General features: G+C 35.2%; 1 protein-coding gene across 10 annotated transcripts in view; it reads right to left on the bottom strand.

Moving 5' to 3' along the window:
• Positions 1-4324: 4324 nt before the first annotated feature.
• Positions 4325-14682, bottom strand: part of LOC135320748 (actin-related protein 3B-like) — a 41758-nt gene continuing 31400 nt past the window's right edge. For 9 of the 10 annotated variants that reach the window (XR_010380035.1, XR_010380031.1, XR_010380027.1 and 6 more), the window contains 4 exons: positions 13456-13565; positions 13235-13357; positions 10363-10463; positions 4325-8411 (listed from right to left, as the gene is read on the bottom strand). The gene's annotated coding sequence lies outside the window, so the exon portion shown is untranslated. The remainder of the gene's footprint in view (positions 8412-10362; positions 10464-13234; positions 13358-13455; positions 13566-14682) is intronic. The other variant, XR_010380029.1, reaches the window with a different exon arrangement.

Raw genomic sequence — 14682 nt, 5'->3', positions numbered from 1 at the left:
AAGGCTTTAAAAAGTAGTTAACAATTTATTCACACATCTATTCTAATCCTCATTAAGGAATGCTTGGTTCTAATTATTTACATTGTTAAATTCTTATGTCCTCCCTGCCATTGTTCTGGATTATGTAAATAGAGAAAAGCAAAGATCTTGTCCTCATGCAGCTTACACTGTGTATGGGCCTTACATAATTTTATTTAGGCAGAAATATATATTGTAATTATATACATGTATATATATTTATGTGTGTGTATATAGATGTGTGTGTGTATATAGATATGTGTATGTGTATGTATGTGTATGTGTGTGTGTATATATATAAATATTTTATGTGTAGTGATCAAGAATCTAAGTAGCAACCAAATAGTCATTTTTTAAGTTTGGTTTCAACCTAGTGCATCTTGCCTGGAGATATAATTGTGTATTATAGAGCCCTAAGGACCAAATATGGTAACTTTAAAGTAAGGTAAAACCTAGAGTGCATGGTGATTGAAACAATGAATAAATAGATTAATGGTTGGATGTATGAATAAGTGTGACATTTGTTTATTATTTCAAAGGGTAATAAATATCCCTCATTACCTATAGGCCAAAAAGTAAAGGCTTTGATGAAGAATTTTGTGTTCTTTGATCTCTATTCCTTTATCACCTGTACAAATTTATTGTGTTTAAACAAACTAAAGTGGATTCTGTTTCTATGACTGTACTAGGACTGATATGACAACTCTGGAATATTCTTCCTTGTGTCTCTTTTTCCATGGAAGTGTGGTTGTGCCACTCAACAGTGTTATTTGGATGGAATTCCTTTTACTTCAGATAATGTGATCTTATTTCCTGACCACTATTTTGTGGACAGTGGTCCCAGGCTGCATTGAATATGGTGCTCACTCTTAGCCCAGGAAACAGTCCCTGATAAAACATGAGTAATGAATTCCTCCCCTGATATATTTGGTCTAAGGCCCCAATCTCTCTCTGCCCCTGCTGACTGTCCATTAATATAGACAATGCAGACAATCAAGTTCTATTTCCCTCCCACTTAAAGTACCTAATTATTTTATTTTGATGAAATATGCACAACTATTTACTATTTTAACTATTTAAAGTGTACAATATGGTGGAATTAAGTATATTCACATAGATGTTACAATCATCATCACTATCTACCTCCAACCCATTGCATCATGCTCAGCTGAAACTCTGTATTCAATAAACAAGTCTCCATTTCCCTCTCCCCAAGCTCCTGGTAAGTGTGAGTAAACTTTCTGTTTCTATGAATTTAACTACCCTGGATACCTCATAAAAATGACATCATATAGTATTTTTCTTTTTGTGACTGTCTTATTTCAGTTAGCATAATGTCCTCAGGTTTATTTAGACTGTAACATGTGTTAGAATATCCTTCTTTTTAAGGCTGAATAACATTCCATGGTAAGAATGTACAACACTCTATTTTATTTTTTTAATTTTTAATTATTATAGAACTTTCACATTTCCACTTAATTTGCAATTATTACAAAATACTGGCTATGTTCCCTTTGTTGTGCAGTACATCTTTGTAGCCTGTCTTATACTCAATAGTGTGTTATTCCCACTCCTCCCACTCCTCCATACCTTAATTTCCCGCCCCACTTCCCACTGGTAACCACTGGTTTGTTCTCTATATCTGTGAGCCTGCTTCCTTTTTTGTTGTTGTTTTTGTTATATTCAATAGTTTGTTGTATTTTATACATTCTACATATAAGTGATATCATATAGTATTTGTCTTTCTCTGTCTGACTTATTTCACTTAGCATAATGCCATCCAAGTCCATCCATGTTGCTGTTAATGGCAAAATTTCATTTTTTATGGCTGAGTAGTATTCCATTGTGTGTGTGTGTGTGTGTGTGTGTGTGTGTGTGTGTGTGTGTAGTATACAATAAATATCTATACATACTATATCTATCTATATCTGTCTATCTCTCTGTGTGTGTATATCATATCTTCTTTATCCATTCACCTGTTCATGGACACTTAGGTTGCTTCCATATCTTGGCAATTGTAGATAATGATGCTATGAACATTGACATGCATGTATATTTTCAAATTAGTGTTTTTGGTTTTGGTTTTGGTTTTGCTTTTATATACCCAGGGGTGGAATCTGGGTCATATAGTAATTATATTTTGAGATATTTGGAGAAATCTCCATACTATTTTCCACAGTGGCTGCATGAATTTACTTTCCCACCAAGAGCCCACCAAGGGTTTCTTCTCTCCACATCATTGCCAATATTTGTTGCTTGTGTTCTTTTGATGACAGCCATTCTGACCAGCAAATACACTACAATTTATTTACCCATTCATATGTTAGTGGATAACTAGATTGTTTCCATTTTTTTGTATTGTTTTGAATAATGCTATTATAAACATTGGTGTACAACTATATATTTGAGTTCTTACTTTCAGTTCTTTTGAGATATATAACTAGAAGTTGAACTGTTGAATCAAATGGTAATTTTATGTTTAATTTTCTGAGGAATAGTTATACTGTTTCCTACATTAGCTGTTCAATTTGTTCCTACCAATGATGTACAGGATTCTCAATTTCTCTACATCCTTACCAAAATTTGTTTTCTGTTTCTAAAGAAATGGCAACCATATTAATGTGTGTGAAATGTATCTCATTTCCTTAATGAATAATGATGATGAGCACCTTTTCAGATACTTATTGGCCATTTATCTTTGTTATTTGGGGAAGGTGTCTTCAAGTCCTTGACTATATTTGAAATGAGCTCTTTGTTTTTGTTTTTGTTGTTGCTGAGTTAAAGGGTTCTTTATATATTCTGTATATTAATTTCTTATCAAATGTATGATTTGTAAACATTTTCTCCCATCCTGTGAGTTACCCTTTCTTCTTTTGATATTGTACTTTGATATGCACAAAAGTTTTAAATTTTTGTAAAAACCAATTTATCTATTTTTTCATTTGTTATCTACAAACACCTTTGGTGTATATCCAAGAAATCATTGCCAAACCCAATAGAATGAAGAGATTCCTCTACGTTTTCTTCTAAGAGATTTTGTTTAGCTTTTACATTTAGATCTTTGTTCTATTTTGAGTAAATTTTTGAATATGGAGGAAGGTAAGGGTATAACTTCATTCTTTTGCATGTGAATATCGAATTTCCTCTGTATCACTTGTTGAAAATATTGTGCTTTTCCCACTGAATGGTCTTGACACCTTTACCAAATCATTTGACCGCATATGAGAAGATTTATTTACTGTATTCGTCTATATGTCTATTTGGATTACAATAGTTTGTACTAAGTTTTGAAATCAGGAAGTATGATATCTCCCACTTTGTTATTCTGTTTCAAGATTTTTTATTTGTTTATTTGGGATCTCTTGAAATTCCCTATGAATTTTAGAACTTTTTATTTTCTGGAAAAAATATTGGAATGTTGATAAGAATTGCATGAGATCTGTAGAATCTGTTGAGTAGTACTGACAGTTTAACAATATTAAAACTTCCCACCTATGAACATGGATGTCTATTTCTTTATGTCTTATTTAATGTCTTTTGGCAATGTTTTCAGTATGCAAATCTTTCTTCTTCTAGGCTAAATTTATTTTTAATTAATCACTTTGATCCTATTTTAAATGGGATTGCTTTCTTAATTTTTTGAATTGTCATGTTAGTGTATAGAAATGCAACTGATTTTTAATTGTTGATTTTGTATCCTCCAAATTTGCTGAATTCGTTTATTTTTTCTATTTTTTGGTGAAATCTTTGATATTTCTATATTTAATATCTTGTCGTGTGTTGAGAGAATTTATTTCTTCATTTCCAATTTTAAATCCCTTTATTTCTTTCCCTTGTTTTATTACACTGGCTAGTACCTCTAATACTACGTTAAATAGAGGAGGGAAAAATGGGCATTACTGTCTTTTTTGTTATCTTAGGGGAGAAGATTTCAGTCTTTCATCATTGAGTAGGATGTAGCTGTGGATTTTTCATGCATGGTTTTTATCATGTTGAGGAAGTTTTCTTCTATTCCTAATTTTTTAGTATTTTTTTAACAGAAAAATTATTAAATTTGATCAAAGGATTTTTGTGAATCAATTGGATGACCATTTTTTTTCTTTGCTCTCTTAATGTGGTATATTATATTGATTGATTTTTCTATTTGGAATCTACAGGATGTAATCAACATTTATAGAATACCAAAAACATCAGAATACATACTTTCCTCAAGCTAACATGAAACATTCACCAAGCTAGACCTCATTATGTATCATTAAACACACCTTAAAAATTGAAAAGAACAGAAATGTTATAATGTATGTCTCAGACTAGAGTGAAATTAAACTAGAAATCAACAATGGAAAGATAGCTGGAAAGTCCTAAAATACCTGGATAGTAAACAACACACTTCTACATTATACATAGGTCAAATAAGTCTCAAGAGGGATTTTAAAATGTATTCAATGAAATAAAAATAAAAATACAACTCATCAAAATTTGCAAAATGCAGTGAAAGTTGAAGGAGACTTGTAAGATACTTTTGTCATGATATATAATCTTATGGAGACCATAAACTCAATTTTGGGAAGGGGAATAGGAAGACACAAAGCAGCAGTTCCCAGGAAGGGAAATGATCCTAAAATTAAATTCATAAATGGTTTCCAAGCAAAGAACAAATCCAGGGTGTTGCCAGAAAAGAAAAGAAAAAAGATGGAGGGGTCAAATATGAAATGAAGGACGTGACTGAAGAGTCTTTTGCTTAAACCTCAGAATCATTATGGTTGCATCCTTGGAGTATGACATAATGAGAAAAAGACTCTCTGAGGAGATACAGTATGTATCATAGATGCTCTCAAACAATTGGGCTTCTGGAAAGTTTAAGGGAGTTTTTCCTCAGACTTCTCAGCAAAAACCCAACGTAGAAATAGGGCTACATTGAAAGGATTTGTGGGTTCAGCATTGTTGAGCCTTGATGAAGCTCACCTCAGAAGGCTTAGACCAAATTGGAGGGTATTTGTGCTAATGAAGAGCTACAGGGGAACCTGTTGATCCTGCCCTGGCACTCCCATGCATGACTATACTTTCATACATTTTTCCTTACCACTTTATTCTCTTATCTATTTTTACCCTTTGTTTTTCTTTCTTTTCTCATTTCTTCACCCCTTTTTGGACAGTTTTGTGTAAGTAATGGACAGAGGACAGGCCTTGGAGTCAGAGAGCTTGCATCTGAGACTAAGCTCTAGAACCAAGCTAAGTGACCTAGAAGATGTTAAGTCTAATCTCTTCACTTGCATAAATGTAGGAATAATATCTAATTTACTGTGTGATCATGAGGATTAGAGATAGTAAGTGTACTTCATTAAAGGTAGAAAGTGTCCAATAAGAGTGGCTGTTATATTGTTTTTTTTACTGTTGCTACAATTTTGTTTATGTGGTTGATTTGGGTTCTTGGAGCAGCTGTTAGTAAACTCTACACTGAGTTTCTTTACTCTACATAATCTTTAATATGATTATTTTTATGAGGTTGATTTTGATAGCTGATATTGAACTCTCTTAGTCTCTTTACAGCAGAGTATCCATCCCAAGATGCTTTGAGTGCTGGCTTCTAGAAATGCTTACATGATCTCCCTTGAGAAATGCCTGGGAACTTGCATCCTCCTATGTCTCCACTTCTCTAAATATTTCTTCTCAGAGGATTCAAGCAACAAATCATCTACAGGAATTGCCATCTTAGGCTTTGCTTCTAACATACTAACATTAGAAAATTATTTTTTAATTTTTATTTTTAATACTACAAATATATCTTAGGCCTTCCACTATCAACCAAAGATACAGCAAGCCCTCAGTTAAAGAGAATGCTAATCTATACTGTATCAGTTTCCCCTTCCTGGCTCCACTTCTGGCACGATGGTGTGCAACTCAGAATCACTCCTCAAAAAAACTGATGAAAACTATTTTTAAAACACATTTAAAAATAGTTGGCCTTATGAGCATACACAAATGGAAATGCCGCTACACATATACAGCAAATGAGGACACATTTACTCAAGAATATTTACTAAAGCTCCATAAAATGATGAGTCTTTAGTATTTGAAGATCCGCACTTTTCCCCTCTCGACTCATTGAGCTGGGAACTCCACCCAGACTTGTACAACCAAGAACACAATTTTTTGACTCCCCCCAGGTCCTGGTTGGAGGGTTGTCTTCCTGGGAAAGACATGACATTAGCAATTCTCATACTGCCCCTAGATACTTGTTGCTGAGGCAAAGTTCTGTACTACTGCAGCCAACAGGTGGGGGCCCCATTCTTCCACCACGTTTCCTCTCATGAGACAAAGGTTCTACCTTGGGCATGGTAGGACATTGAGGTCCCAATTGCTATTGACTCAGCTCATAGGACATGGGCTTGTGCCAAGGGAGACAAGCCAAGGACACCTGGGGCTCTTGCCCATATATCCACTGAGCATTTACTTCTTCAAACTGGGCTGTCACTTAGAATTGACCTATTGTTCCTTACTCCAGCACCAGAGTTGTGGCTCAGAGATTTTCCCTCGGAGGAAAGGCAGACCATAGAACAGAGAGTTCAAATTATCTCCCCAAAGGAGCCAACTTTATTTGCAACAGCATATGAAGTTCAAATCTAAGTGTGCTTTCAAAAAGAGTAGAAGTGTTGGTGAGAGGCAATGGGGAGGAGACTGATAAATTCATTGAAGATACAGGCTAAATGATAAGCCAACTAGTTCCTGGAGAAAAATAAGAAACCAGCTGCAAGAACTAGAGTCTGAATAAATTTCAAACTTTGACCATCAGGAACTGTCCCTTCATAGCAGCCTGAATTTGACTGGATTAGGGTGTAAATAATTTATTCTCCAGGGCATTGTTATGAACAGTAGAGCTTTTAACCAGCACTTAGTGGAGTTTCATAGGTTAGTGTGGTCAGGTAACTAGACAAACACTGCCTAAGTCCTGCTAAAACCTTGTTATCCCAAAGTGGCTGGGCATGTCCAAGGATGAATCCCTGAGGAAAAACATCAGAGGCTTTACCCTGTGTCTGTTTAGGGGATAGAGGAGGAAGAGAAGGGAATGGACAACACTAAAATAATCCAGTTAGTCTTTAAACAAGTAAACAAGCTAACAACAATGACAAGCACTGAAAGAGGGGAGAGATGAAGCCAGTACCCAAAGTTGCTGCAATATCTAAAATGTTCATTTTCCAAAAAATATGAGACATGCAAAATAAGCAGGAAATTATGGCCTAGATACCAGAAGAATAGCAGGCAATAAAGCCACCTGCAGGAGAGAACAGATGTGAGAAAAGAAGCCATTATAAATATGTTCAAAGAAACAAAGAAAACCATGATTTTAGAAGTAAAGCATGATGACAGTGTCACATCACATAGAGAACATTAATAAAGAGACAGAAATTATTAAAAATAACCAAATGGAAATTTTGGAACTGAAAGGAGCAAAAACTGAAATTTAAAAATTCACTAGATGGAATCAATAATACACTTAAACAGGCAGAAAGTAAAAGTACTTAAGAATAGATCAATAGAAATTATGCAATCCAAGAACAGAGTGAAAAATGAATGAAGAAAAAATGAGCAAAGTCTCAGAGAAATGTGGGACACTAATGTATACCAACAGACATGTAAAAGCAGCACCAGAAGAACAGAGAAGGAAAGGAGCAGAAAAATATTTGAAAAATTAGTGGCTAAAAAATTCCCATTTCCTAAAAAATTTAAATCTACATATCCAGGAAGTTCAACAAACTGCAAGTAGGATAAACTCAGAAAGACCCATGAATAGACACATAGTAAAAATGCCAAAGAATATCTTGAAGGCAGCAAGAGGAAAATGACATCTTGCTTAAGGAAACTCCTATAAGATTAACAGTTGACTTATCATCAGAAACAGTAGAGGGCTGAAGGCAATAGGATAACCTATTCTCAGCCCTCAAATTTTAAAAGTTCTTAATCAAGAATCATATATCCAGCAAAATTATCATTTAAAAATGAAGATGAAATAAAAAGACATTTGGAAAACAAAATCTGAAGGAATCTGCTGCCAGTAGACCTACCTTACAAGACATACTAAAGTTAGTTCTTCAGGCTGAAAGCAAGTGACCCAAGACAGTAATTTGAATACACACACACACAAAACAAAGAACACTGATAAAGGTAATTATGCAATTATAAAGGAGTATAATTGCCTATTTCTTATCCTTTCTTATCTTGTTTAAAAATCATAAAGCAGTATACACTTAATTGTATTTGTGGGCATATAACATACAGAAATGTAACATATTTTCCAATAGCAGGGCAAAGAGGTTGGTGAGAACAAACCAACATTGGGTTAAGAATTGACTCCAGATGTTTCACTTGAATCCAAAGGAACCAATGCATAGAACCTGAAATGGAAAGAAGGCTAATATGAGAAAAATTATACATATAACATAAAAATTGTATTCTACACTGGAAACTGACACAACACTGGAAACTGACTATAACTCAATTAAAAAAAAAGAAAAAAGTTATACGTATAAACTTGCTCTCTTTTCTCCTCTCAGCTTCTTTAAAAGACATAAAATTACATAAAGGAATAATAATTATAATGATGTACTTTTGGGCTTATAACATGCATAGAGATAATATCTATGACAAGAATACCACAGTAAGAAAGAAAAGAGAGTAGAGCTATATGGGAATGCTGTTTCTAAATTCTCTGAAATTGCTGGTGTAATTGTGAAACTGTTATTGATAAGACATATATGGTACGGCCTAAAGCAATCACTAAGTAAATAACTAAAAATATATAGCAAGAAATTCATTAAAGAAGTTAAAAATTAATATTAGAAAATATTCAATTAATGAAAAAGAAAACAGTAATGACAAAAAAAAAAAAAGACTTGAGGTGTAGAGAAAATAATAACTTAAATGAGAAATGTAAATCCTATTGTTTTGCTTAGTTTTGTTTTTATGAACTCTGGATACAAGTCCCTTATCAGATATATTATTTGTGAATATTTTCTACCATTTTGTGGGTTGTCTTTTCATTTTCTTAACATTACTTTTTCAATTAATGCTATGTCTCTCTCTCTTTTATTTTTTTTACTTAAAATGAATCAGAGCAAACACAACATGTGTACAAATCTATAGATAAAGCTGCTCTGGAAAAAATGCATAAATACATGGCAAAGAAATGAGACTTGGCATTTTAATGCTGATCATGCCATCCTCAGTGCCATAACACCAAATCTGTGCTTGCAACACAGTAAACTATGTGTATCTGCTATACCCTACTTCTCAAATCCAGGACTTATGAACTCAAATCAGAATTTGCCATCAAAAACTCAAACTTGAATTCCTGTACTAGGAATGTCTCCAGTAGAGAGCACTAATGTTTTTTGAATATTCGGTGTAAGTAGCTTTAATTGAGATAAGGCCTAGGAAGGAGTTACAACCATTTCCCATTCCCATATATCTGGGTACACAAGACATAGGCATTTATTCCATATCTATTAACAGTTTACAGAGCACCCACTGTCCCCAGGCACCACATTAGGCCTTGGGATCCTGAGGAGGAAAAGATACACTCTTACCCTCAAGGAATTTGGCCTAGTGAAGAAGACAGTCTCAATCCCCTAATAACATCTCCTTGCATCAATCAAGGAAAGCATTTACTAATCATGCACTTTCCTATCACAAACTACATACATATATGTAGAAAAGCACATGGACTATAAGCATTTGCAAACAGTAGGTTCAGGAGGGCCTTAGAGAAAATCTAGTCAAAATCTCTCATTTTATACCTGGAAACTTTAAACCCAGATTGGATAAGTGACTTACCTATGATCACGACAAGAGCTAAGATTAATATGGCACTTCCTATATGCCTAGAACTGCTCTAACAATATTGTTTATTTAATCCTCAACACAACTCATTTTTGAAATACAAACCTAAGGCACAGAGAAATTAATTAACAACAAAAATCAAACAGCTCACAAGGGCAAAGTCAGGATTTGAATCTAAGTAGTCTTGCTCCAGAATCCATACTTTTAGTCACCATGCTATATTTAAGTAGCTATGTCTAAAGGCAGTCATGATTTTCTGACTCATGTTTTTACACTGTCTTGTTATTTTATACTGTCAGGGTTTCCAGCATCTCTAGAACCCATTGGTCAAAAATTATCAAAGAAATCTCAAGATATTATGGTACTTCAAAGTCACAAGTTCCTCGATTTGGGGAAAATGGCTCAATTCAACGTGGATGTATATGTTACCAGAAGGTGAAGATGAAGACATGAACAGACATGAGAAATATAATAAGTAATCTTGTAATAAGTATTCTTTTATCTTACTTTGACAAATGTTGCCACTTGTGTCTCATTTCCTTGTCTTCCTGAATCACTTCCATGTACTCCTTCTCACTTCCAAATCCCAGTCTTTAAGTGTGTTGATTCTTCAATCAAATAAGAACATGTTAATGTAGACAGAGCTAGGGATTAAATCTTGAGAGGACCCTGCACTATACAAGATAGAGAAAATGTGCATTTCAGAAGCCTCAGACTTCACTTCACCCATTCATTTATTATCTAACAAATATTTATTGGGTGCCTGCCATATGCACAACAATGCACTGGGTTCTGGGGATGTGCTAGTCTATGTGATGGATGTGACCTTTACCCTCCTGAGGTCCACAGTCTTACAGCATTCCTCCAGAGTAAGTTAGGGATCCATAGTTAAGCACTTGTCAATTCTCAACCTGTTGGGCCTCTGAATGATGCCTGAGCTACAGGAGGATGAACCGAATGACTCAGCAAGACTGGGGACTGCTAAGAGATGCTGTCACTCTCAGGTGTGCAGACTACAGAGGAGAGAGCATGTTATTTTGAAATGACAGTAATACACTGTTTGAGTGATATGCATGAACTATAAAATAGTTTATAAATAGAAATTATTTGCATTATGATTATGTTTTGTCAGAATGCACACATATTTTTTGTGTGTTTGTGTCCTTGAGGACCCTGAAGAACAAAATTTTGTATCTGATTATTGAATTGGTTAAGTAAATTAAGCAAATCCAGGCATTTTATTTGATAATCAAGTTCACTCAAAGATGAAGGTAAAATTATAAAATTTACACCCACTTACATATTTGTTTCATCCTTTAGTATGCTTCCCCCCCTCATTTTTACTTGTAATCAATCTGTCTGTAACTCCCCCAGTTACACAGAGGCCTTTACCAGACACAAAAATCTATTCTGCTCACAAAAACAACAGGCTTCCTTAAGCCTTAAGTTTTTTTTTTTTTTTTAATTTGCCCTTTAGGTCTCAATTTCTCTGAGAAATCTGGGAAGTCCTCTCCACTTTAGCCCACTCTTTCATATACCAATGTAAGACCCAACTACTTTTGCCCTTCAATTTTGTAATGAGATAAAGGACGCCTGATTTATTATCATACTGCTCTTTTTCATAAGGTGACCTGGTTATATTCAGCTATTATAAAGCATATTTGAGTCATAGGCTCTGAACCATGTCAATATCCTGTACTAGGAGATTTTACTCAGCCCTGAATTTGCTCATATATCCAGCTACATATTTGCCTCTATTTTTTTTTAAAACTATAAGTTTCTTGAGGGCACATGTTTATTTGTTTTTAAATCCTCCAAAAACAATTTGGTGGAGAGACTGAATTGGAGATAAAGAAGTTAGCAGAGATAAATTAGTAGAATAAGTGGATAATTGGAAGGTGTTCCTGCATTTGGATACATAGGATTCAGGAGACAAAGACAAAGAGAACTCTGGTGTGGGGACACACTGGGGTTTGTTTAGTTAGTCCCCACTGATTTATCATGTCCAGCCTAACGGTCCCTGGAGGAATGCTTGGAGACTTGTGGACCCCAGGAGGGCAAAGGCCAGATCCATCAAATGGACCAATGTATCCTCAGAAACCAGTCCAGTGTTTTGCACACAGTAGGCATAGAATAAACATTTGTTGGATGATAAATGAGTGGTAAGATGAAACGTAGTCTGAGATATCTGGAACATGAAATATTCCTATCTTCTTTTCTGATATAGTCCAGGATAGTTACATTAAACACATAGAAAACAGAAACTCCTGCCTGGACTGTTAGTGGCTTACGCCAGATCTCACTGCCAGAAGAGCCACCAGCAGAAGCCAAGATACCAATTCTCATACACTTTCTGACTCATATCTCTTTTCCTCTATTTCTAAAATGTTCTGAATCTTGTTCTTTTACAATTTATATTGATTCTTAAAAATTCTTAACAAACTATATATATGTGTGTATATATACATACATACACACACACATACACATACATATGCATACATATTATGTCCTAGTCTTAGAGAATCAGTTAAGATTAGAATTGAAGTTCAGTATTAAATGTGTATTACAATTAACAGATATCCTAATATTAGGCCAAGAAACACATATGCACAAATACATACACACACAGTCATTGAGGAAAAAAAGATGGGAGGGGCATGGAATCAAGGCCTAGCTGGTATTAGACCTGGGTTACTTCAAATCAAAGAAATGAAAAAGTTGACTATGAGGAACCTCAGAAACCAGCTGTTTTCACAGTATCAGGAAAACTTTTGCCCAGATTTCAACATGGTCCAGGGAACACAGATTGAATTCTTACAGGGATCCCAGCAAGCACTGTCTCAGTCACTAGCAGAACCCACCAAGCCTTTTTTTATATCACTTCACAGGAGCTAAGGAGCACTAACTCTGCTTTAATTCTAAGCTTTCAGCCTGGCTTCACTTGCAAATATTTTCTTAGAAGTCTTCATTTTATGGATGGGAAAGAGACAATAGTCAATAACTGGCTGGCTCCTGTGTGGCAGATTCCAATATGGGACCCAGATGACAGTACATATTCTTTAAATGGGATGCATGGGAAACTTTCAAAGAAATATTTGGACATCTTCCCAGAAGACAGATTAGCTGGAGATGGCGGGCATCCTGCTGCAGGAAATCGTGTTTTTCCCTTGAAGGAGAGCCTGGAAGATCACCTTCCTAACACTTGTCATAAAAGGAAGGGATGCCATATAGTTAAGGCAGAGGGTCAATCAGCATAGTGGGATGAGAACACAGAGTAATTGGTCATGAATATTTAAGACTGGGACCATGATAAGGGATCAGTTCACACTGTAGTGCACAGCTGGCCTTGCACAATTACAGTTTCTAGTCAACCTACCTTATTCCAAAAACACTTGCAATGTCGAACTCATCCTGTCCTTGGACTTCTCACCACTGAGCTCATTCTCAGGGGTCATTCTCAGAATTTCTCCCAGGCCCGAGGAGAGCTCACCTTAAAACTCTGCAACAAGGAGATTGAAAAGGTCAGGAAAATATGGTGAAGTCTTTGATCAAAAATAAATAAAAATTCTTCATCAATGACAATATGCTCAATCATACAGAGTTGAACCAGCAGGAAGACTTTCTGAGAATGCAAAGCCATGAATGCCTTCTCACTTTTGTTCTTTTCTTCTGACTTGATGTCTCAGTAGGACTAACAAACTTGAACCCTGGTGTTGAGAAAATATTGCAAAGTAGTATTTCAATTGAGCACTGTAAAGCTAGCCAAACTTTCCCAGACCCATGTTCCTATGCTCCTCCTTCAACCCTGCGTGGCCCACCAACCTCTCCTCCCCTTTCAGGTGCTGCATGCTTCCCCTGTAGATTACATACCTCTGAGAAAAGGAATAATGATTCCTGTTTACCTTCGTATTCTGCCTCACCTCTCCAGAACTCCAGTGCTTTCTTTTATACACTGTAGACTTTCAATGTTTTAATTAATTTAAAGAAATAGAGAATTTTCCATTATCAGAAATAATTTTATAATACAGAATTGGAAAATAACTGTTAATACTGGATAATATTCTGTCTTCCATTAATCATAAAAATTTTCTCATGACACAGAGAAATCTGAACTCTTATCAAGGCAGCCACATGGAGCAGAGATGAAGACACTCAGAGTCTCTCTTTTTTTAATTTTTTTTTTTTATTTTTTGGTTTGGTTTGGGTTTTATTGTTTTGTTTTGTTTTTCAGGGAATCAACTCAGAAAGGCCCTGCCAAACCTAGGAGTGAGTTGATTTCTCCATGTAGGTCATGCAGTTCAATAACACAATTTGTAGTGATCCTTTCATTTCTGTTATTTGTGACTCTGCTTGTGCCATTGGGCAGAGGAAACGGCCACATTGCTGCTCACAGTCATCTCCTTTATCATATGAATGTGAGGAGCCTACCACTAGATATTTCCCCAAACCAATGGGATGCTGTAGAAAACAGAGTATTTCTATGTCTTTTTCTTCTGGATTTTCTCAGGTTACCAGAAAGAGATTGACTGAGCCCTGAGGGTGGATTGGTCATTTTAAGACAATATTTGGGGCAGATAAGGCAAACATATAGAATTTAGGTCTTTCTAAATTTTACTTCTCTTTCATGAGTCCCTTTCTGATTATTAACACCTGCACTGATCCATCTCTTCATGTAAGTAGTACTTGGTTGTTTTCTATGTGTTCACCTAAGTTCTCAGCTGCTTGAGGTCAGAAACCAATATTGATGCTTTTTGATATTGTTCTTGATATCTAGCATACTGATGGGCACAGAATGAGTGCTTAATAATTATGATGAGACTTCTA

Source organism: Camelus dromedarius, unplaced genomic scaffold (assembly GCF_036321535.1).
Source record: "Camelus dromedarius isolate mCamDro1 unplaced genomic scaffold, mCamDro1.pat HAP1_SCAFFOLD_114, whole genome shotgun sequence".
Lineage (NCBI taxonomy): Eukaryota > Metazoa > Chordata > Mammalia > Artiodactyla > Camelidae > Camelus > Camelus dromedarius.
This window is presented reverse-complemented; position numbering and strand designations above follow the sequence as displayed.